The following is a 25,727-nucleotide window of genomic DNA, read 5'->3' as shown; positions in this document are numbered from 1 at the left end:
CACAAGTACGACATGCACTTCCCATGGGCGACGGGTCAAAATCCCACTCAGACCCCATGGAGAATCGGAGTCCATAGAACACTGGCCGCAGGGTCCCGTCCCCATCTGCCTGCACCCCCTGTCCAGCACCCCCGGGCCTGCTGTGATCACGCGCCCTCCTTCAAGTCACTCATTCTTCAAATCCAAAGAATGAGGGGCCTGTGGCTTAAGAGAAAGCCCCACGCCCAGCTTATGTTTTGAATCTCTTCAGTGTGAGAACAACAAAGTAAGTCTTCATATGAAGCTGAGCAAAATGTCAGAAGCCAGGAGAGGCTCTAGGCATCTCTGACACCATGATGAGTTCACACAGTTCATTTTAAACCACCACTGGCAGAATCAAAGCCAGTAAGGATTTGTCTGTCAAAAGTATGGAAAACCCCACTACAGCCACCCAGAGGCACCTTCCAACGCCATGGATGTTTCTGCATCAGACAAACGTGGGTCCCTCATCCCTCCTTCCTGAATTGACGTGACCAAGGCCACGTGGCACCAGAGACCAGAAACAAAATAAACAAAGAAAGAACAAGTCAGCTGCTGGGGCTCTGCAAATCACAGCCTGTCCTGGTTGTAAGCTGAGTTCAGAGCCCGAGTCCCACCTCTCCTCACAGGACAAGAACAAATGCCACCCCCATCCCAGTTGGGGGAACAGCAGCCTCTCACTTGCTCAGGTCCAACACAAGTGGCACTTCACTGAAGTGGTCAGAATTAGACAATGAGGCCCAGAAGGGGCAAGGACTTACTAAGACATCCCGCTGGAATACAACAACCAGCAAAATCAGAAGTTAAAGGAATTCATAGAAACGTCAAGTCATTCACCTGCGATTCTGTTATCTGGAAGATACTGACACACAAACCTGGTGAGCCATCTCTTCCTAATCCCAAATCAAACCCAAATTGCAGAATGACAAAGATCAGGATGAAACTAAAGGGAACAAGCAATAAATAATAGGTCAAGAACAGACAAAACCCTGTCAAAGCACAACCTTATCACCGGCTTTACATTAAAGGAAGGAACAGTGAATCCTCTGGCCACTCGTCACCAACCAACGGCCCAGTGGACTGTGAATCAGGTCGGTGATGAAAATTGGGCAGCCAAGGGCAAGGCGAAATGCTGACACGAAAGGGGCTGCAGGAGCCTCACAGGTCATCTACCCAAGCCCCTCACTGCACAACTGTGGGCCCACAGTCACTCGCCCAAAGTTCAATGTCAACTAAGGGAAACCAAGGCATTGGACGCTGGTGCCCTGCCTCCGTACCAGCCACCTTCCACCTGTCTTGTCACTTCTCACGGTGTTTACAAATACTAAAGAAATGTGAAAGTCATGAGTTTCAAAACAACACAGATTTTGAACACAAAATAGAAGCTGAAAAAATTAAAGAAGTGGTAAACTCTGAGAAATTAACTCAAATACAGTTTACCGAATACCCAAACTCAAAACTAATTTTCCAAAAGGAGATCAGATGAATTCAGCCTCGACCATTTTTTTAAATTTCACTTGTGACCTTGTTCCTTTTTCCCTTTGAATACATAAATAATCCAACAAATAATTAGTTATTTCATTTCAGGAAAAAGGGAAAAATCATTTTAAAGTCCCTACCACAAAACACTTATTATTCCTCTCTCTCTGCTTTATCATAAGACGGGTATTCAGCTTCAAGCATCTACAGTACAGTTTTGTTACATAGCATTCATGTGAACAGACAAGAGACCATCAAGAAACACTTGGTCTGAGCTTTCAGAACCCACAGAACATGTGTTTTACAGCAAAGGGAAAAAGACACCAGAGTGTGGGTCACTAAGTGTGCTGTCTTTGCCTTCACACAGAGGAGGAGCCGAGCAAACACCCAGAAGCCACAGGCCAAGGCCGCCACGCTCAGCCGCTAGGGGGCGGTGCCCTGGGCTGCGCCATGATGGGTGTGTCCCCGGGGTCACGTGCTGATGCCCTAACCCACGCGGTGGGGTCAGGAGGTGATGAGGTCGTGAGGGTGGAGCCCTAGAGCTGAGACTGGTGTCCTTACAAAGAGACCCAGAGGGCCCCTCGCCCCTTCCGTGAGGACACAGGAGAAGATGCCGTCTGTGGCCCTGGAACCCAGCCTTCCTGGTGCCTTGATCTCGGACGTGCAGCCTCCAGCCCGTGAGAAATGAATGTTCAGTGGTCGAGGCCCAGCGTGAGGTATTTGTGACAGAAGCCTAAGCTGACAGAAACTGAGGGGACAGAGCCCCAGAAAGTAGTTTACAGGCTCTCGGCCTCACGTGGAAAGTTGCTGGCTCGGGTAGTGGATGGCCGTCAGCTGTGGCTGATTGGCCGTCAGCTGTAGCCAGTTACCCAATTAGCCGCTAATATAACTGCTGCGGCTACGAAGGAGAGCCGAGAAGCAGAGTCGAGGGGAGTGGAAGAGAGTCGTGGGTCGGTTGGCAGAAAAATGGACAGCAGATCGCACGTCCGGTGAATCCAGCCTCCAGTGAAACCATAGTGGTATGACTCCCCTACCTATGGCTCCGTGGGTGTTCCTTTTTGGCCTCACCATGTCCTGCGTTCTTGTGTGGGGAGCGGGAGCAAAGACCCCACGGGCCGCCCCGCACGACAAATGGTGCAGCGAGGAGGGTCTCCCGCACGACAGAAACCCTGGGACGGCCCCTGTGTCGGGAGGCCACCCGGCCCCCACCGGCCCAGGGCCCCCACACCCAGAGCGCTCGCTGCCCACAGCTTCTCGGGGCCTCATCCTGCCTTCTCTGACTCCACTGTCAGCAGAGTGGGGGTTTGGCAGTCCCCAGCCCACTGCCTCTGCAGCCTCGGAGAAGGGCTGCTTAGGAGAGAAATGGCCAGGAGCATGGAGATGCCTGGACACCGGGCCGTAGGCACGGCGGCTCCCTCTGCCCTCACACCCACAAGTGCTGCCACAGCCATGCGGGTCCCAATGCAGTCCACAGACGGCGTGCCAGTGCCCACACGCCGACACCCAGCACACAGCCAGGCGCCTACCGGAGCCGGACCACAGGGCCCTTCTGACAGCAGGGCTGATCCAGAAACTGAACTAATGTTTCCCAGGGCTCACTGAAAACTAGCTGCCTCGCTCAGCTGTGACTTTCCTGGATGATGAGCCATGTCCGCAGCCAGCTCTGCCAAAACTTAGGACACGTTACACAACAATGTGACAAACTACGCTTCCGGGGACTGTTCCACCTTCGGGCGTGTGCTCTGCGCCAACGTGCCAGTCTGTCCATGCTCACGTCACTTCCTCGTGTGTTTAAAAGAAAGCCAAACAACTGGCTTTCTTTTCCAGCCAATCACCTGCTTTACACAACTACATGGGTTTTAAATTATAAGGCTTTGATCACTTCATAGAGAAAGTCACACAAATATACACTGATGTCATTATCACCACTCAAAAAAATCGGCAAATTTCCAGCTAATCAGGCCAAAATCAAAACAACGCTTATTAAGGTTTACAACACTTAATAATAGTTTAAAAATACAATCAGGTGTCAAAAATCACCATTCCCGGAAAGGCCGGATGGCTCAGTTGGTTAGAGTGCAAGCTCTCAACAACAAGGTTGCCAGTTTAATTCCCGCAGGGGATGGTGGGCTGTGCCCCCTGCAACTTAGATAGAAAACGGTGACTGGACTTGGAGCTGAGCTGCACCCTCCACAACTAGATTGAAGTACAATGACTTGGAGCTGATGGGCCCTGGAGAAACACACTGTCCTCCAATATTCCCCAATTGAAAACAAAAATTCTTTTTTTAAATCACCGTTCCCATTTCAGATGTCAAAATGCCCATGAGAAAAACAAGAATGCGCTCCAATTTCTTTGCAACCTACACAGAAACCGCCCGTTAGCTAAAGTCCACAGCAACTACAGTCCAGACGGACGCTGTAGATGGATGGCCTCACTCGGTGTGGGGACAGAGTCCCAGAGAGCAGTTTCCAGGCTCTCGGCCTCACGTGGAAAGGTGCTGGCTCGGGTAGCAGATGGTCATCAGCTGTGACTAGTTGGCCATCAGCTATTACCAGTTAGTCATTAGCCACTGATATAACTGCCATGGCTGAGCTAGGAAGCACGGACCACAGTTAGCATGGTGGATTGCAGTTAGCAAGGGGTGGCAGAGAAGCGGACAGCGGGTTGCAGATCGTGTGGCTCCTGCCTCCTGTGTCTCCAACCCAGCCGCCAGTGCAACTATACTGGTATGACTCCCCTACCTATGGCTCTGTGGGTGTTCCTTTTTGGCCTCACCATATCCTGCATTCTTATGTGGGGAGCAGGAGCTGAGACCCCGCAGGACACCCTGCATGACATTCGGTCTCAAGTCCACCCGACAAGGCTGGGAAAACACACTCCCTGCCTCGTGCAGCAGGGGGACCCCCGTGGGACACAGACGTGAGTGCAGGACCTTCCTGTCACTCTCACTGTTCTGTGATGGAAGCTGCATGGCAGTTAAAAACCAACTTGGTAAGGACAGACTATTCAAAGGGACAGCTATGGCAGCAGGAGCAGATGGCTGCAATGGATGAAAGGATACTGGGCCCCAAATCTGCCTGCATCTGGAGGGAGGCAGAAAGTGAGCAAGCTGGGGGGGCCTGTTGTGGGGAGTACATGGGGGCAGCCTTACCAGACACAGGTCAGAGAAGGCCAGCCTGCCCTGGGAGATGCCCTGAGGGGGGCTTCTTGCTGGCTCCGAGCTCAGTGGCCAGGGAGAAGGTTGAGCAGAGTTTGGTTAGCATTTTGCTCCCACTGATCAGTGGGGCGAGCAGCTCAGCTCATCACTTCCAAGCAGAGGTGAGAATATGGAGGGTCTATCTGGGCTTGGCCCGGGTACACAGGGCACTGGGTGTCTTATCTAGGTCACATGGGAAAGCAAGTTCTTTGCAGTACGCGAAGGGCTGGGGGCCTTCTCAGCCATCCTGTCCAGCAGCACTCAGGACTCAGGAGAGCTCCCCGGTGTCAGACGTCAGCTCTGTACTGTCCGGGTACCTCCTGACAGGTCCCACGTCGAGTCCCTGCGTCACAGTCCTGCTGCGAAAGTGCCCAGAAGGGTTTCTGTGCCTTGCACCAACCCCATGTCATGTACTCACTGCTGTTTTCTGCTCTAGTGCCACCAGCACAGCCGCCCTGACTCTACAGCACAGGACGCATCCATGCATCATGAACCACTGCTTCTCAAAGGCCAGGGCAGTTCAGGGAAATGCGACAAGACACAAGTGGAACTCCCTGGAGGGCGAGATGGGTTCAGGAAAGAAATTCCACCAAGAACCACAGAGAACCACAGCACTGAGCATCTCCTGCAGGAAGGGGGTGGCACATTGTCACATGTCTAAGCTGGCTTCCCATCAGACAGGGGCAGCAGGGGTGAGAACACCCTCCAGGAAAGCTGCGGGAGAGCAGCACTGATGTTTAAAGACTGAGCTCAGCTGCAACAAGCCAAGAACTTGCCCTATAGCTCACAAAACAAAGTAGAATGAACCTGCCCAGGAATGCCCCACCACCACCAATTTGCTTGGGAAATGTCTGACGGTCACGTTCAAGTTCCGACATGTCAATTAATAAATGAAATCTATGTGAACATTATTTATTACAAAGTACATAAAATAGGAAGATAAGAATGTTCAGCAAATTATGAAATTTGACTGTTCCAACCAGTAATGTGGGTGAATTCTGTATCCCATACTCAAACATGGATTAACAGGATTCAGGACTCCTATCTCAGATATGCTTTAACTTTTTATTTTCACACACAACACAGGAAAGCGGAACAACTGTTTCCAATACAATGTATGCTATTACTGAGATCAGACTGTGTGACCAACATTTCATTTTTTTAAAGGCCCAAATAATACATCCAAAAAAGAGCCACTATTTCTGTCCGTCTCTTTTCCACCGTAGTTGAAATGCCTCTGCCAGAAACCGCCTCTCATTGTAACGTAGGACACACTTCAAAGGCTGATAGAACTTAGGCATTTTAAAAAGACTCCAAGGGGAAGAATAGAAACGCTCTATCCATTTCCCATCACAGCTGTACATTACTAGTTTGGTGGCCTCCAACCCCACACATTTATTCTCTCTCCACTCTGGAGCTCCCACATCTCACCCGACTGAGCTGAAGGTGACAGAGCTGCTTCCTCCTGAGGCTCCCAGGGGCCTCATCCCTTGTCCTTTGAGGCCGTTATTCTGCTATCACAAATGCTAAGTAAAAATGTCTGTGGTAATTTTCAATTTAACTTAAATTTAGGATCCAAATATCACATCACATGACAACTTAATCATTAATCATTATTAATCATTAACAAGTCATGGAAATGTCAACCAATATGAGTTAAAAAAAATCAGCCAACCAATAAATACTGAGTACCCAACATATTTCCAGAGCTGCTGGTGTGGAGAACACACAGGCATGCACACCAATGCACAGAGGCACACACACACAGACACGTACACACACCGGCACACACACAGACATGTACACACACAGATGCACACCCCCAAAAACTTGAAGAACTTTCAACTTTAATACTCTAAATCTATCTCATTACAATAAAACTGCCTCTTGATTATATAAATTTTTAGAATATGGGGTTTCTTTTTAAAATTAACTATCCAGAAAAAAATGTATATTTATTTCTCCATTAATTAGAGATGAATTTTCTTCACAAAACGCTTTTCTCAATTCTATTATCCCATATGAACTAAGCAGGTGTGTTGAAGAAAAAGAATTATTTAAGTTAATTGGGGGGGGGGGGGGCGATTGCCTGTGATTTGGCCAAGCATGATTTACTCCTGGCCAGTTAGGGAGCTGTGATACCAAAATTTGAGAAGGAAAAGCATGAATTTGTTCTTTGTACCAGGCCAAATATTCTGGGTTTTCTCGATCAGTTTGTTGGCTTGCTCTTTTTCCTGCACATTCTCAGTACAGGTTTCTTACAAAAGCTGAATTTCAAGGATGCCGACAAGGCCACCAGAATGTGAAAACAATCCACAAAGCACAGATAAATCAGGAGCCACAGACGATGAAACTATTGTAAGACAATACAGAAGATCTAAGTGTCGAGGGGAGATCGCTGCACACTGGAGGCATCTAGAAATGGGGTGAGAACTGGGGACACCTGGCATGCATGTGTGCATGTGTGTCTGTGTGCTTATGTAAGGGGTCATTCTCCCATGTCACAGGAAACCCTCCCAGTGCCGACGTTACCCAACCATCCATCCCACCTGCTCGGTGCAGAGGGTGATACCTGCAGTGTCATCAGCCATCTGTACCTATAATGGTGGCTGGGGCAGCCCAGTGGGATTTCTACAGCTATTCAACTACTGGTTTTGGGGCATCTCAGGAAACCATGAGAATCCGAATCTATTGATTTCACCAGCTTCCAGAATGTCCTAAAACATTCTTTCAATTTGCTACTCAGGCTTTCCTGCCAAATCTAGTAAAGTCTGAATTCCTCTCCCAAAACACATAACATGAGGAGACATAACAAGACCAGTTGACACCCTGCCCTTGGCACTGATCAATACACACAAACTTATTCATACAAGATTCCTCTTGAGGCAAATGTCAGCAGAAACAAGACGCCGAGGAATTTCACTGTCCCCATTTGGATCTGAATATGAAGGCTCTTGCCAAAGCAGGTCTCTCATTCGGAACACAGAGCAAACGTCCCAAACCAAACCATAGCATGTTGCCCTTCACGTGTCGTCCGCCTGTTTTCTACATTGATGCCCCAAAACTAAATTCACCAATACCTGCCAGTCATTTAACCAACCACAACCATAACATGGTGACTGTGAGAGTCGTATAAACAAATAATATTGCTTCACCAAAGGGAAAGGTAAGGACATATTTGGCTGTTAGGACTCACTGCTCTAAATTTAGTGTAAAATAGCTAAAAATATCAAGAGACAAATAAGATTAGAGCTTATTTAACAACCTCCACCTACATTCAAATCAAGCACTGTGACCTTTCCTCTCGTTACAAAAGCTTTCCAAAAGTAACGAGAATTAACAGGCGGACAACTTTTTCTGGTGATGGAATCCAGAGGAAATCAGCGGCAGGTTGTTTCCCCAGCTGTCAGCAACTTTTCTTTTACACAGTATGGGTGGGAGGGAGGGTTCCACCCTCTTTCCATTCACTTCCATTCCAGCAGCCACAGTGAAGATGACTGAAGACGGGCAACAGGTTGTATCAAAGCCGAGTTTCTACATCAAGACCAAGAGCAGTTTCCTCGATGAACCCACAGTGTCTTTTCAAAGCTACTTCATCCATTTAATAATTAACTCGACTCAGAAACATGCCATCCTTTTATCTTTCAAACACGATATAATTTTACCCAACATAGTTTTTCTTTCTTTCAAATGATTTAGTTTAATCTCAGGTTGAGAGTATTGAACGGATTCTGTCATGTTCCTTGACTTCTTAGAAAATAAAATACACCAGCTCCTGAATACCAGAAGCACTGAGCCCCGCAGCACAGGCAGATTTCAGCACAAGCAGAGGGAGCACAAATCCCACTGCAGGGCTGGGTCTCACCGGAAGCAGCGCAACTTTCGCCCAGATGCCACCAGGCCAAGTCCTGCTAGTGTGCGAATTACAGACGGAAAACAGACTGGTCGTTTGTTCCTCAGCTGCTTCCTCACCAGGGGGACAAGTGAAGATGTCCGTGCACAGAAGCACCAGGCATTCCCTAAGGGCTTGGTGGGTCTCCAGCTCGAGCTAATTATTAAGTTTCCCTAATATAAAATTGACAGAAGCAGCTGACACGCACGGATGGGGTGGGGGTGGGAGCGGGACAAGGGCCCCAGGATTGGCAATTGTTTTTTCTTCTATCCAACAAAGGTCAAGTCACTAGCTTTCACCTATTTTTGAAAACCCTCTGCCAGAATTCCCCAGGCTGTTCTATCTACTTTTCCCATGTCAGGCAAACCGGGTCTGTCATCTTGTTCATCCCATACAATCTTTCCCAAAGAAGTCCCGGCCATCCGGCCCTCTCTGCCAAGAGCCTTTCTCACCACCAGTTCCTGAGATCCCCTCCAAGAAGCCTGTCTGGATTTAGCAATAGGTCACCTAACAAGTAAGGTTATGAAATGACTCACAGAAAGGACGCCCCCGTCCCCCAGATTGCCCACGGAGCTCCCAGCGCTGGAACCTGCACATTTTTGCCTCGAGTGAAAGAAGCCACGTCAGGCAAAAAGCATCAGTGGAAACAGTCACCGCCTTGTTGACCTTTCCTCCCAGCACTGCCCCCGTCAGCCAGTGCGGGGACTGTGGCCTCGTCCTGCACAACAAGCTTAGAGCAAGGATTCCGACTTGTATAGCATCTGCACGTTATTTACAGCATCTCCACCCCCTGGACGTTATTTACCACTAAGATGACATTAAAATCAGCTGAAAGGTGTCACTTCCCTTAGCTTCAGTGTCCGCATCTACAAAATGCCAGAACAGACATAAAATAATGCGGTGTTACTTCTATAAATAACAGGCCTGTGCTGGCATCCACACTGAGAGTGAACGCCTGGAATGCACCCGCCAGACCCGGGAGTGGCTGGCACAGCTGCACGAACGCCAGCCGCTGACAGATCGACTGGGAGGAAAGTCAGGCACCTAAACTTGGCTCCACTGGCTTCGTACGCTTGGCAAGGTTGGGCCAGGCAAACGACTGCATCAGTTCCCACCCTGAGGAGGCCGACTCCTTCCTGCTTTAGTGACGGTCACTGCTTCCACCTCACGCTAACCGAGATGGGAACCTAACAGCAGGCAACCAGACCAATGGCGCCATTTACCACTGACTTACAACGGCACACATGCTGGGAGGCGTGGACTTCCTACCTGCAGTGGGACAGAAGCAGCCCTGCAACCACTCCTTCAGCCCCAGGCTTCTGAGGGAGGGGGAGCACCGCACATGGCCCAGGGAGCCTTTGCGTCAGAACTTCACCCGTCCCAAACCCACTACCCAGACCAACCCCCACCCCTGCCTCCTCCCACCTCAAATATTCAGAGGCTTTTTTCCACATAAATGAATGGCCAGGAAGCCTGTTATCCAAGGGATGGCATTCCCAGTTGTCAATCTACAGCACTGTGACAGTTACTAAAGTCAGCACCCATCCCCAGGATCTCCCATGTCCCAGTGGATGACAGAGGGACTCCACCTACAGCCACAGGGTGACACTGACCACAGCACTTCAGCTGCGCTGTGCCCACTGGCCGGCCTGAGGAAGGCCATCTGCTCTGCGAGTGAGGCAGGGAGGAACGGCCCACAGTGCTGGCAAGCCGGACGGCAGCACCCACAGGTCCGCAGGAAACAGCGCAGCACCCTCAGCGCAGAGCCAGGAGACCTGAGCACACCCCCGGCCCTAGAAGCCACCTATGACCTGACCACGAGCACTCCACGCTGACCTTCAGCTGGGGAAACACAGGAGAGGGTAACAGGAAGACTGCACTGAGCGGGCAGCTGCCTTCCAGAGGCCAGCGAGGGTTCTAAGGGGACATCAGCTGCTCACGTGTCTCAGCTCCTGAGGCCACACTGACTGAGTGTCCTCAAGACACTGTCACCACACAACAGCCTTCACAGCCTCCAGGGCCAAGCTCCAAGCAGAGGCCAGCTGCCTACGGACCACTGGAGAGACCCAGTGACCCCGACAGCGGGCACTTCTGTCGCCCCTGCAGCCACTAGCGCCGGGAAGGTGTACAGGCCCCCGTGCCCTGTCCCACCTGCCCTGACACACGATGATGTCCAGGACTGACACCGTCACGTGCTGTCCTTCACGAGGAGCAGAGGAAACAGCAGGGAGAGAAACCCTGGGTATCACCTGTTCTGAGAGAAGGACCTGAAGCTGCTGTGTCCCCAGTGCAGGGTCCCCTCCGATCACAGGACCAGCGCTGATGCCCACTGAGCAAGCGGCAGCTGTCACAGAGGAAGTGCCAACACTGCCTGGAGCCCCCGAGGATGCAGGCTGAGGAGGCTGAAACCAGGTGTGAAGACCAGGTTTGGAAAACTGTCCAGGTGAGGAGGAAGCCAGAAAAGTGCGGGAGAGGAGGAAGACTTTTCAATAGGTCAGATTGGGTAAATGCTATGCCTACTGCATCCCAGGATCACACCAAAATTACAAGTAAATTACAGAACAATCAACCTCAAGCATCAGCTGAACACTAGCTGAATAGAACCCCCATAACTAAGGATATAAAGAAGCCACATCAGGACTGGTAGGAGAGGAAGAAACACAAAATGGGCTGACCCCAAACCCATAGAGAGAGGTTGAACGCTGGGAGAGACACCGTGGTGGCAGAGGCCCCCAGCCCCACGCTGGGCTCCCCGGCCCAGGAATCCTGTACCGGGAAGAGGAGTTCCCACAGCATCTGGCAGGGTAAACCAGTGAGGACACTGTCTGCTCTTCCCGGTGGGGCGGGAGGTGGCTGGAAACCCAGACTCCCTCTTGTAGAGCCACCATATGGACTTCCTTGCCTGCGGGTATTTACCTCGTCTCTGGTGGAGGGAGTGGCAGCTCAGGAGGCCCAGGGACATGGGAGGAAGGACTGAACTGAGTAGCTTTGATGCTGGAGCTGGAGGGACAGGAGCCTGCGCACGTGTGACTTACTGGAGCGTTCCATCTTTTCAGGGTTAAGCCCTCCCCCACAGGGCCAGGTCTGGGACTGCACTGGTCTGATGGAATCCGTGCGTGAGCACCACCTTGGTGAGGCTCTGAGTCCCCGCTCCACTCAGAGCACATGTTTCATCGCCTGGGAAACTCTTGACTGCGGGGCTGATGGCCCCACTCCACAGGTTGCAGACAGAAGCATGCAGAGGGCCTGTGTGTGGCAGTCTGGGAAATGTTTGGATAACTAAGGATATAAAGAAGCCACATCGGGAGGAAGAAACACAAAATGGGCTGACCCCAAACCCATAGAGAGAGGTTGAAAGTTGGAGGGCAGTAACCCAAGCCCTGTGTCACAGCATAGACGGGGTGGCTTGGTGAGCCGAAGATGGCAGGCAGCTGGCCATCGTGTTCTTGGGGCGTTTCTGTGGGGTAGTCCTGGACCCAGCACCTGTGTGGAAGCCAAGACTGCACTGCACTTGTAGAACCACTGATCACTCCCCTTAGCTCCCGGGAGCCTTGCCCCGCCCACCTAGAGCTGCGTTGTGGGAACACTCTGGGAGCCTGGGCAGCTGGCCCCGCCCCACAAGCCACAGAGGAGGTTTTTTTACAGCAGCGGACAATCCGCCAGGGCCTGGGGAGATTTTGGTGATGGACAGTGACCCAACAACTGCACCGCAGCCACTCGGGGGTAGCTCTCAGGAATTTGTGAGCCTGAAGTGGTGGCGGGCTGTAGTGTTCAGAGGGGCTAGGCAAGGTGGTCACAGGCCAGGCATTGGTGTAAGAAATGAATCTGCACTGACGTTGTAAAAACCCCCGGTCACATCTTGTGACCCCTTGAACTCCGCCACACCCAACTAGTGCACTGTCAACACCGGGGCAAACAGTCTGGCACATACACGTTAAGGAGCCCCTTTCAACACCTGGGCCTTATGGGTGGCTGGAGGGTGACAATAGGCCTAGGAGGCCCTGGGCATTTTGCTAAGCTGCCTCAGGCCCAACACTGCTGGCAGCCAGCCTTGGTTCACAGCGAGGCCACCCTCACATGCCTCCAGGTCCAGCACAGGCAGCAGCCAACCACATACAGCTTTGAGGCTCCTACCAGGTAGCTGCAGGCTGGTAACAGACAGGCTGAAAGTGGCCTGCACAGGAGCCCTCCCAAGATACACCAGAAACAACACACCCAGAGGCTGGCTTCAGACCACACCAAAGCACTGCCTGGTTGGCCCAAGCAGCACATCCAAAGAGTGGTCTCAGCAGGCACAAGAGCCCGAGGGGGTGAATCCCCCACTAAGGGGTCAGCCCCCACACAGCAGCTCATACACTGTGGGTGTAGCTGGTCCTGACTGTGGGTGTAGACAATCAGTCAGCCTGGGAGTCAATCCTACCCATTGATGCACCAAAAGCAATCAACCAAAGAGAGGCTATCACCCTAGTAAACATTTATGCACCTAACATAGGAGCACCTAAATATTTAAAGCAAATATTGACCAACATAAAAGTAGAGATCAACAGTAGCACAAAAACAGTAGGGGACATTAACACCCCACTGACACCAATGGACAGATTCTGCAGATAGAAAATCAACACAGAAAGAGCAGACTTAAATGACACATTACACCAGACGAATTTAATTGATATTTTTAGAACATTTCACCCCAAAGCATCAGAATATACCTTCTTTTCAGGTGCACATGGGACATTTTCCAATATAGAAAAAATTGTTAGGTCACAAAACAAGTTTCAATAAATTTAAGAAGATTGAAATCATATCAAACAACTTCTCTGACCACAGTGCTATGAAACTAGAAATCAATTACAAGAAAAAACTGACAAACACACAAACATATAGAGACTAAATAACATGGTACTAGCTCATGAATGGGTCAACAATGAGATCGAGGAAGAAATCAAAAGATACCTTGAGATAAACAAAAATGAAAACACAATGACCCAAAATGTATGGAACACAGTGAAAGCAGTCTTAAGAGGGAAATTCATAGCAAAGCCGGCATATGTAAAGACACAAGAAAAATCTCAAATCAACAGTCTATCTTTACACCTAAGGGAACTGGAAACAGAACAGCAAAATAAGTCCAAAGTGAGTACAAAGAAGGAAATAATAAAGATCAGAGCAGAAATAAACAAAATAGAGACAAAAAAAAATAATGAAACCAAGAGATGGTTTTTTGAAACGATAAACATAACTGACATACCTTTAACCAGACTCATCAAGAAAAAAAAGAAGAGGACCCAAATAAATCAAATCGTAAATGAAAGAAGTGACAACAGACACCACAGAAATACAAAAACTTTTAAGATAATACTATGAGCAACTATATACCAAGAAATTTGACAATCTTGAAGAAATGGTTAAATTCTTAGAAGTATACAATCTTCCAGGGCTGAATGAAGAAGAAACAGAAAGTCTGAATAGTCTGATTACTACCAATGAAATGGAATCAGGTAGCGGCCAGATGGCTCAGTTGGTTACAGCACAAGTTCTCAACAACAAGGTTGCCAGTTCAATTCCCGCATGGGATGGTGGGCTGCACCCCCTATAACTAAAGACTGAAAACGGCGACTGGACTTGGAGCTGAGCTGTGCCCTGTACAACTAGATTGAAGGACAACAACTGATGGGTACTGGGGGGAAAAAACACACTGTTCCCCAATATTCCCCAATAAAATTTTTTTTTTAAATCTATGAAAAAAAAAAAAAAGAAATGGAATCAACAAGCTCCCAACAAACAAAAATTTTGGACCAGATGGCATCACAGGTGAATTTTACCAAACATTCAAAAAAGAATTATCACCTATTCTCCTCAAACTATTCCACAAATTCCAAAAGGAGTGAAGACTCCCAAGCTCATTTTATGAAGTCACCATTACCCAGATTCCAAAACCAAACAAAGACATTACAAAAAAAGAAAAGTATAGGCTGATACAAAGTACATGCAAAAATCCTCAACAAAATGCTAGCAGACCGAATTCAGCAGTACATTAAAAAGATCAAACACCAAGATCAAGTGGGATTCATTCCTGGTATGAAAGGTTGGTTCAATTAATTAATTGAACATCATACACCACATAAAATGAAAAATAAAAACCCTATGGTCATATCAATAGATGCAGAAAAAGCATTTGACAAAATCCAGCATCTACTTACAAGAAAAACTCTCAGCAAAGTGGGAATAGAGTAAACATATCTCACCATAATAAAGGCCATGTATGATAAACCCACAGCTAACATCGTACTCAATGGAGAAAAGCTAAAACCATTCCCCTTAAGATCAGGACCAAGGCAAGGTTGCCCACTTTCTCCACTTCTATTCAACATAGTGTTGGAAGTTCTAGCCACAGCAGTCAGACAAGAAAGAGAAATAAAAGGCATCTAAATGGGAAAAGAGGAAATAAAATTGTCATTATTTGTAGATGACATGATACTATAGAGAGAACCCCAAAGGTTCCACTGAAATATTAGAACTAATGAATGAATTTGGTAAAGTAACAGGACTTTACCAAAGTCCTGCTAGTCATTCAGAAATTGGTTGCATTTTTATACACAAATAACGAACTATCAGAAAGAGAAACAATTAAGAAAACAACCCCATTTATAACTGCATCAAAAAATAAAATGAAATACTTAGTAATAAATGTAACCAAGGAAGTAAAAGACTGTACTTAGAAAATTTTAAGACATTGAAGAGAGAAGTTAAAGACGATACAACTAAATGGAAACATATACCAAGCTGATGGATAGGAAGAATTAATATAGTTAAAACGTCCCTACTACCCAAAGCAATCTGCAGCTTTAACACAATCCTTGTCAAAATACCAATGGCATTTCTCACAGAACTAGAACAAATCATCCTAAAATTTATATGGAACCATAAAAGACCCCAAATAGCCACGGCAATCCTGAGAAAGAAGAAGCTGGAGGTATGATGCTTCCTGATATCAAATTATACTACAAGGCTGTAGTAATCAAACCAGCATGGTATTGGTATAGAAAGAGACACAGAGATCAATGGAACAGAATAGAGCCCAGAAGTAAATCCATGCCTATGCGGTCATGTAATGTTTGACAAAGGAAGCAAGAATTTACACTGGGGTAAAGAGAGTCTATTCGATAAATGGTGCTGGGAAAACTGGACAGATACATGCAAAAAATGAAACTGGACCACCTTCTTATGCCATACACAAGAATAAACTCAAAATGGATTAAAGACTTAAATACAAAACCCAAAACCATAAACTCCTAGAAGAAAATATAGGAGAAAATGCTCAGATATTACCTTAGTAACATTTTTACTATATATACCCTTGGACAAGGAAAACAAAAGAAAAAATAAACACATGGTACTATATCAAACTAAAAATTTTTTTCACAGCAAAGGAAATCATCAATAAAACAAAAAGACACCATATTGAAAGGGAGAAGATATTTGCCAATGATACAACCAATAAGGGGTTAATACCCAAAATTAATATAAAACTCATACACTCAACATCCAACAACCCAATTAAAAAAATGGGCAGAGGACATGAGACATTTCTACAAAGAGGACATACAAATGGCCAATAAACATATGAAAAGATGCTCAACATCACTCATCATCAGAGAAATGCAAATCAAAACCACAATGAGGTATCACCTCATTTCGGTCAGGGTGGCTATCATCAATAAATCAAGAAACAACAAGTGTTGGCAAGGATGTGGAGAAAAGGGATCCCTAATGCACTGTTGACAGGATTGCAAATTGGTGCAGCCACGATGGGAAACAGTATGGAGCTTCCTCAAAAATTATAAATAGAGCTACCTTATGACCCAGCAATTCCACTCCTGGGTATTATTCAAAGAAATCCAAAACAGTAATTCGCAAAAATATATACACTCCTACGTTTATTGCAGAGCTATACACAATAGCCAAGATATGGAAACAATCAAAATGACCACCATTACATGATTGGATAAAGAAATTGTAGTACATTTATACAATGGAGTATTATTACTCAGCCATAAAAAAGAATGAAATCTAACCATCTGCAACAACATAGATGGACTTAGAGGATATTATGCTAAGTGAAATAAGTCAGACTGACAAAGACAAATACTGTAAGATCTCACTTATATGTGGAATCTAAAGAACAGAATAAACGAGCAAACAAAACAGAAATAGGACTTCCGGTGGAAAAATGGCGGCATGAGGTGAGCCTATGTAAAGCTCCCCTGGAATTTACAACGAATCGAACAACAAAACTCCACAAAGGACTCCCTGCACAGCAGACAGGCAAGACGAAGAGGCCCAAAGGGAGAAGCGTGGAGACGGAGCCGCGCGGGCACAGGAGGCAGACCTAGCTCAGTGCTCCGAGCTCGCTGCTTCCCGGAACTACCGCAGCTGCGGGAGAGGGAAGAACTCGGACTGCTGGGGCTACACTAATGGCCCACAGGGCTGAGGGGACAGCATATAACACGGCTGAACTCAATGCTCACGGCAGAGACCTCGGAGAAAAGACTGAGGGAAGAAGGCTGAAAACGGTGGTTTAAGCCCTCACTGCCGAGCAGAGAACGAAAGCCTTAGGCGCTGAGACCAGCCGCCCCCTCCCTCCCCTCCCAGAGCTCGCCTCGCCCCCACCTGCCCGGTGCTAGAAGCGAAACAGTAGCAGTGTCAGATCAAAAGAATAGAATATTTGCTGTTCTGAGAACTGTGGACCGCAGACACAAATTCACAACCCAACTAGTTCCGGCAAAGGGGAGGAAGCTGTGAAAGCAGGACCGGCTGGGGTGGTGGTCGCCGCCATTGCTCTGGGCCACCTCTCACAACTCACCCCGCCCCTGACCCCACCTATCTGGGCGGATCCCTGCAGGAGTAAACAGAACTGCTGAAACATACGGGCTCTGAATCAGGAGCTGGAAGAGCTTTGGAACACCAAAAGCTTTCTGCATACCCACCGGGACACTGCACCCTGTGACCTAGACGAACTATTAATAGAGGAGAAACCCGTCTCCCAGGGAATCCCCCCGTTGTGTGAGAAGTTGGAATAGTGCAGAGAAAACATAGCACTACCGTGTGGGAGAAGAAAAATAAGCTGCAGTCGGAGAAAAAATAAAACATTCTACCAACAAGTACTGGAAAACAAAAGAAAGACCTCTTCCTATCAACCTGTTGCAGAAGCCACTCCTGTAGATGTCTAGGAAGAGAAATAGTAAATCAGTAATTACCATGAATAACCAAGGCAACGAGATAGCTCAGAAAGAAAGTGAAAAATCTCCAGAAAAGGCACTTAAAGATACAGAAATATGTGACTTAAATGACAGGGAATTCAAGATTGCAGTTCTGAAAAAACTCAACGAGATCCAAGAAAACACAGATAGGCAGTTAAATGAACTCAGAAACACAATCAAAGAACAGCATGAGCATTTTACGAAAGAGATTGAAATTTTAAAAAAGAACCAAATAGAATTCCTGCAGATTAAGAACTCAATAGAAGAAATTAAGAACGAAATAACCAGTTTAGGTAGTAGAGTTGACCAGATGGAGGAAAGAATCAGTGACATCGAAGATAGAAACCTGGAAATTACACAGATGGAAGAAGAAAGAGACTTGAGACTTCAAAGAAATGAAAGAACTCTACAAGAACTTTCTGACTCCATCAGAAAGAGCAATATAAGAATAATGGGCATACCAGAAGGAGAAGAAAGAGAGAAGGGAACAGAGAATATATTCAAACAAATTGTCGATGAGAACTTCCCAAACTTGTGGACAGAACTGGATCCTCGAATCCAAGAAGCAAATAGAACACCTAGTTACCTCAATCCCAACAGGCCTTCTCCAAGGCACATTGTATTGAAGCTGTCTAAAATCAACGACAAAGAAAGAATCCTCAAGGCAGCCAGGGAAAAGAAGACGGTAACTTACAAAGGAAAGCCCATTAGATTATCATCAGATTTTTCAGCAGAAACTCTACAAGCCAGGAGGGAGTGGAACCAAATATTCAAACTATTGAAAGAGAGAAATCATGAGCCAAGAATAATATATCCAGCAAAGATATCCTTTAGATATGAAGGAGGAATAAAGACCTTTCCAGACATACAGAAGCTGAGGGAATTTTCTAATACACGACCTGCACTACAAGAAATACTAAAGGAGGCTATTCGACCACCATGAACAGGGACAATTTGTGGCAACCAAAACATAAAAAGGGGGAGAGTAAAGGCCTGAACCGGAATATGGGAATGGAGAAAGGAAGCATGCTGAAGAAAATGGAATACTCTAAATATCAAACTTTCTTTTACATAAACTTAAGGGTAACCACTCAAAAAAATCCAGAACTGAAATATATACTGAAATAAAAGAAGAAACAGAGGGAAACATCATAGAATACCACCACACAGAAATAATAGACAACAACAAAAAGGCAAAGAAACAATGGAGACACAGCCTTACCAGAAAACTAAAGATAGAATGACAGGAAATCCTCACATATCAATAATCACCCTAAATGTAAATGGACTGAACTCACCAATAAAAAGGCACAGAGTAGCAGATTGGATCAAAAAACTAAACCCAACCATATGCTGTCTCCAAGAGACACATCTCAGCTACAAGGACAAGCATAGACTCAAAGTGAAAGGGTGGAAATTGACACTCCAAGCAAATGGTACCCAGAGAAAATCAGGTGTAGCCATAATGATATCAGATGAAACAGACTTCAAGGTGAAAAAGATAACAAGAGACAAAGATGGACATTTCATAATGGTGAAGGGGACTATACAACAACAAGACATAACAGTCATCAATATTTATGCCCCCAATCAGGGAACACCGAAATATACCAAGCAACTACTAACAGAACTAAAGGGAGAAACTGACCGAAACACAATTATACTAGGGGACTTAAATACATCATTAACAGCTATGGATAGATCATCCAAACAGAAAATAAATAACGAAATAGCAGCCCTAAATGACACATTAGATGAAATGGACATAATTGACATTTATAGAGCACTTCATCCTAAAACATCAGACTATACATTCTTTTCTAGTGTACATGGAACATTCTCAAGGATAGACCATATATTGGGACATAAAATCAGTCTCAGCAAATTTAAGAAGATTGAAATCATACCAAGCATATTCTCTCATCACAAGTCTTTGAAAAAGGATATCAACAGCAAAAGGAAAGCAGGAAAAAACACAAACACATGGAGATTAAACAACATACTTTTAAAGAAGGACTGGGTCAAAGAAGAAATTAGAGGAGAGATCAAAAGATACATAGAAACAAATGACAATGAAAATACATCCTACCAAAATTTTTGGGATGCAGCGAAAGCAGTTTTAAGAGGGAAATTTATCTCATTACAGGCCTATCTCAAGAAACAAGAAAACTCCCAAATAAATAACCTCATGTTACACCTTAAAGAACTAGAAAAAGAAGAACAAGTAAAACCCAAGGTCAGCAGAAGAAAGGAAATAACAAAAATTAGAGCAGAACTAAATGAAATAGAGAACAAAAGACAATAGAAAAATTAATGTGACAAAGAGCTGGTTCTTTGAAAAGATTAACAAAATTGACAAACCCTTGGCTAGACTTACTAAGATAAAAGAGAGAAGACACTAACAAAATCAGAAATGAAAAAGGGAAGTTATCACGGACACCACAGAAATACAAAGGATCATCCAAGAATACTATGAAGGACTATATGCCACCAAATTCAACAACCTAGAAGAAATGGACAAGTTCTTAGAAACATATAGCCTTCAAGGCTGAACCATGAAGAACTGGAAAATCTAAACAGACCGATCACCAGTAACTAAATTGAATCAGTCATCCAAAACCTTCCCAAAAGCAAAAGTCCGGGACCAGATGGCTTCACTAGTGAATTCTACCAAACCTTCAAAGAGGATCTAATACCAATCCTGCTCAAACTCTTCCAAAAATTGAAGAAGAGACAGTACTCCCTAACTCATTTTATGAGGCCAACATTACCCTGATACCAAAACCTGGTAAGGACAGCACAAAAAAGAAAACTACAGACCAATATCTCTGATGAATACAGATGCAAAAATCCTAAATAAAATTCTAGCAAATCGAATACAACAATGCATTAAAAAGATTATTCATCACGACCAAGTGGGGTTCATCCCTGGGGCACAAGGATGGTTCAACATCATAAATCCATCAATGTGATACATCACATAAACAAAATAAAGGACAAAAATCATATGATTATATCAATTGATGCAGAACAAGCATTTGACAAGATACAACATCCATTTATGATTAAAACACTTAATAAAATAGGTATAGAAGGAAAATACCTTAACATAATAAAGGCCATATATGACAAGGCCTCTGCTAATTTCATAATTAATGGTGAAAAACTGAAGCTCTTTGCTCTACGTTCAGGAACATGACAGGGATGTCCCCTATCACCTCTGCTTTTCAGCATAGTGTTGGAAGTCCTTGCCAGAGCAATCAGGCAAGAGAAAGAAATAAAAGGCATCCAAATTGGGAATGAAGAAGTTAAATTATCACTCCTTGCAGATGACATGATGCTATATATAGAAAACCCTAAAGACTCCACCAAAAAGCTATTAGAAATAATCAACGAATACAGTAAAGTTGCTGGCTACAAAATCAACGTACATCCACCAAAAAGCTATTAGAAACAATCAATGAATACAGTAAAGTTGCAGGCTACAAAATCAACGTACATCCACCAAAAAGCTATTAGAAACAATCAATGAATACAGTAAAGTTGCAGGCTACAAAATCAACGCACAAAAGTCCATTGCCTTCCTATATACTAACAATGAAATCTCAGAAAAAGAAATACCAAAAAAAATTCCTTTTGCAATTGCTGCAAAAAGAATAAAATACCTAGGAATAAACTTAACCAAGGATGTGAAAGACCTATATGCTGAAAACTACAAGACATTTTTGAAAGAAATTGAAGAAGACACAAAGAAATGGAAAGACATTCCGTGCTCATGGATTGGAAGAATCAACATAGTTAAAATGGCCATATTACCCAAAGCAATATACAGATTCAATGCAATCCCCATCAAAATCCCAATGGCATATTTTAAAGAAATAGAACAAAAAATCATCAGATTTGTTTGGAACCACAAAAGACCCCGAATAGCCAAAGCAATCTTAGAAAAAGAACAATAATGGAGGTATCACACTTCCTGACTTTGGCTTGTACTACAGGGCTACAATAATCAAAACAGCATGGTATTGGCAGAAAAACAGACACATAGACCAATGGAATAGAATTGAGAACCCAGAAATAAAACCACATAAATATGGACAGATAATTTTTGACAAAGAAGCTGAAAACATACAATGGAGCAAAGACAGCCTCTTCAATAAATGGTGCTGGGAGAATTGGATAGCCACGTGCAAAAGAATGAAACTGGACTGCTATTTGTCACCATGTACCAAAGTTAATTCAAAATGGATCAAAGACTTAAGCATAAGACCTGACACAATAAACTGCATAGAAGAAAACATAGGTACTAAACTTATGGACCTTGGGTTCAAAGAGCATTTTATGAACTTGACTCCAAAGGCAATGGAAGTAAAAGCTAAAATAGACGAATGGGACTATATGAAACTTAAAAGCTTCTGCACAGCAAAAGAAACCATTGACAAAATAAAGAGGCCACCAACTGAATGGGAGAAGATTTTTGCAAACAGTGCCTCCTATAAGGAGCTAGTATCCAGAATATACAAGGAACTCATGCAACTCAACAACAAAAAAACAAACAACCCAATTGAAAAATGGGCAGAGGACTTGAAGAGACATTTCTCTCAAAGAGGACATACAGATGGCTAATAGACATATGAAAAAATGCTCAACATCACTAATCATCAGAGAAATGCAAATCAAAACCACAATGAGATATCACCTCACCCCAGTCAGAATGGCTATCATCAACAAGACAAATAATAAGAAGTGTGGGAGAGGCTGTGGAGAAAAAGGAACCCTCATACATTGTTGGTGGGAATGCAGACTGGTGCAGCCGTTATGGAAGGCAGTGTGGAGGTTCCTCAAAAAATTACGAATAGAATTGCCATATGACCCAGCATTCCCTCTCCTGGGTATCTACCCAAAAAATCTGAAAATATTTAGAGATAAAGACATGTCTGCTCCAGTGTTCATTGCAGCTTTGTTTACGGTGGCCAAGACATGGAAACAACCAAAATGTCCTTCGATAGAAGAATGGATAAAGAAGTTGTGGTATATATACACAATGGAATACTATTCGGCGGTAAGAAAAGATGATATAGGAACATTTGTGACAACATGGATGGATCTTGAGAGAGTAATGCTGAGCGAAATAAGTCAGACAGAAAAAGCAGAGAACCATGTGATTTCACTGATATGTGGTATATAAACCGAAAACAACCAAAGAACAAGACAAACAAATGAGAAACAAAAACTCATAGACACAGACAATAGTTTAGTGGTTACCAGAGGGTAAGGGGGGTGGGGGGTGGGAGATGAGGGTAAAGGGGATCAAATATATGGTGATGGAAGGAGAACTGACTCTGGGGGGTGAACACACAATGGGATTTATAGATGATGTGATACAGAATTGTACACCTGAAATCTATGTAATTTTACTAACAATTGTCACCCCAATAAATTAAAAAAAAACAGAAATAGTCTCAGAGATACAGAGAGGAAACTGATCATTGCTAGATAGGAGGGGGGTTTGGGGATGAGTGAGACAGTGAAAGGGTTAGAAATTACAAATTGGTAGTCACAAAACAGTGACGGGGATGTGAAATACAACGGGGAATACAGTCAATAAAGATTATGTAGGGTACCAGATGGCACTGGACTTACCAGGGGAATCACTTCATTGAGTGTGTAGATAGATGCCTGACCGCTGTGCTGTACACTTGAGGTTGATATAGAAAATATTGAATGTCAACTATAATTAAATATATATGTATATATATAGTCACAGGATGTAAATTAAATTACAGCATTAGAAATATAGTCAATGGTACTATAACAGCTAACGTACGGTGTCAGAGTTGGGGGGGTTTATCACTTTGTAAGGGGTGTAATTTTCTAATCATTATGTTGTTTTCTACACCTGAAACTAATATCAAAAATAAAATTAAAAAAAAAAAATAAAAAGAAAGAAAAGTGCAGGAGAGATGACACCATGGGGAGGAAGGATGCCTCTCCATCGGGACGCCACGCCAGCTGCACGGAAGACAACAGAGGGCAGGTCCAAAGCATGTGTCAGGATAAAACAGGCTGCTACGCAAAACAGCAGAGACGTAGTTGCTGACGGACTTGGATTTACTGACAGGAACTGGAAGTATCCACACAGATATGAACACCTGAAAACCCCAGTGCTTTTCATATGAATTTGAGAAAGACACAGACACACAGACACACACACACACACACACACACACACACACACAGACACACACATGCCTTTGGCCTGCAAAAAATGATCAGCACATCTCAGGTGGATTTGACACGAGATCCTGAGACTGCCTGCCCAAATCTGATTCTGTCAAAAGATAGAAAACGTGGTATTTAGGACACTGACACCGCCCTGTCTTCATAATCCCAGGCATTTGCTGCTTGCCCAGCTGTCCTGAGTCCTGAGGGATCTGATGCTGGCAGGTAGAAAGAAGTAAGAGGCACAGGTGAAGGGTCCTTAGGTGTGTACAGAATTGCTCCTCAGAAATGCTTCTGTCACACCCCCCTACGATGCACGTGCCCAGTGGGAGGCATGCAGGTGGCATTTTTCTGGACTATGAGTGGGGAGAGATTTCATCTAATAATCTGAGTGTCAGGTCATATTTGTGTAGATTCATGGAACATTTACAAAAAAACATGCCTTATTTCCCTACTGGACTGCTTTCGCAATCTCTTGCAATCAGTATCGTCAGAGGCAAACAATGAAGCCAGAGGACGGTTCTGTGTGGTTGTTTTCTTCCCTTGTTATTGGAAGAAATACTTGTAAAAATGATTCCGATTCAAAAAAAAGAGTTAGTGGCCACACACTTTCTTGGCCATACAAACACTACAGACAACTGTAGGTTCTGCACTGGCTAGGAATGAAGGTTGAGTCACAGCTGAGTACACCATTCGAGACCAATACTACAGGGACCTGTCCTTTTCCTCCGGCGAGCATGGCGCGGACAGTGGGCGCTGGCGGCTTCCCACCAACACAGAACTGAGCACTCGGGCTGGTGGCCAGGGAAGCAGGGGGTCTGCCTGAGCCCCCATCTGGCCCGCACAAGGACGATGAAGGCGGAAGCTGTCTCGGTTCCCTGTGCCTGGCGCTGTGTGAGCAGGGCGGCCCCTCGGCTCTCATGTTCACACCCTTCCTCAGGGTGGCCCCCTCCAACAGAACATCCCAGGGCGGACATATCTGCTCTCTCCAAATAGAAGCCAATGGTCACATGGGGAGGCTGGGCACCTGAAAGGTGGCTAGTGTGATGGAAGGGCTGAATGTTCAGTTAATAAACTTCTCTTCCCAATGTACCGCTAATCCTGAAGAACGTGGGAATTAGGGGCACTGGCCCCTGCACAGCTGGAAATCTACGTGGAGCTTTTGATTTCCCGAAAACTTAACTACCAATAGCCTACTGCAGACTGGAAGCCTTACCAACACACATGTTGTATGTTATATGTATCATATGCTGTTTTTTTATAATAACGTAAGGTACGGAAAAGAAAACGATATTAAGGAAATCATAAGGAAAACACATTTCCATTACTGTATTTATCGAAAAGAAATCCACATATAAGTGGACCTACGCAGTTCAAAACCATGTTCAAGCGGAACTATATTTAATTGATAGAATTACATTTTAATTAAACTGACAGGTAAAAGTCTGTGGCTGCAGGCTACCACAGTGGACATCAAAGAGCACACATGGGAAGACGTGATGTCCAGAAGCTCTTCTGTTCTTCAAAGTAACTCGACACATGACATCGGTGACATGAGGCAGCATGTGTCAGGGGAAGAGCTCGGTCCCTGGACAGAGACAGACCGGCTTGAACCCCGTCCTGACGCATGTTGCCGCTGGCCCAGGTCCCCATCTGG

General features: G+C 45.2%; 1 protein-coding gene and 1 pseudogene across 1 annotated transcript in view; one reads left to right on the top strand and one right to left on the bottom strand.

Moving 5' to 3' along the window:
* Window positions 1-25,727, bottom strand: part of DIP2C (disco interacting protein 2 homolog C) — a 341,516-nt gene that overhangs the window by 253,808 nt on the left and 61,981 nt on the right. The window lies entirely within an intron of this gene.
* Window positions 10,148-24,577, top strand: LOC141568586 (uncharacterized; annotated as a pseudogene).

The sequence above is a fragment of the Rhinolophus sinicus genome, linkage group LG02, assembly GCF_036562045.2.
Source record: "Rhinolophus sinicus isolate RSC01 linkage group LG02, ASM3656204v1, whole genome shotgun sequence".
Classification (NCBI taxonomy): Eukaryota; Metazoa; Chordata; class Mammalia; order Chiroptera; family Rhinolophidae; genus Rhinolophus; species Rhinolophus sinicus.
The sequence above is the reverse complement of the archived record's forward strand: the minus strand, read 5'-3'. Positions and strand labels throughout refer to the sequence as shown.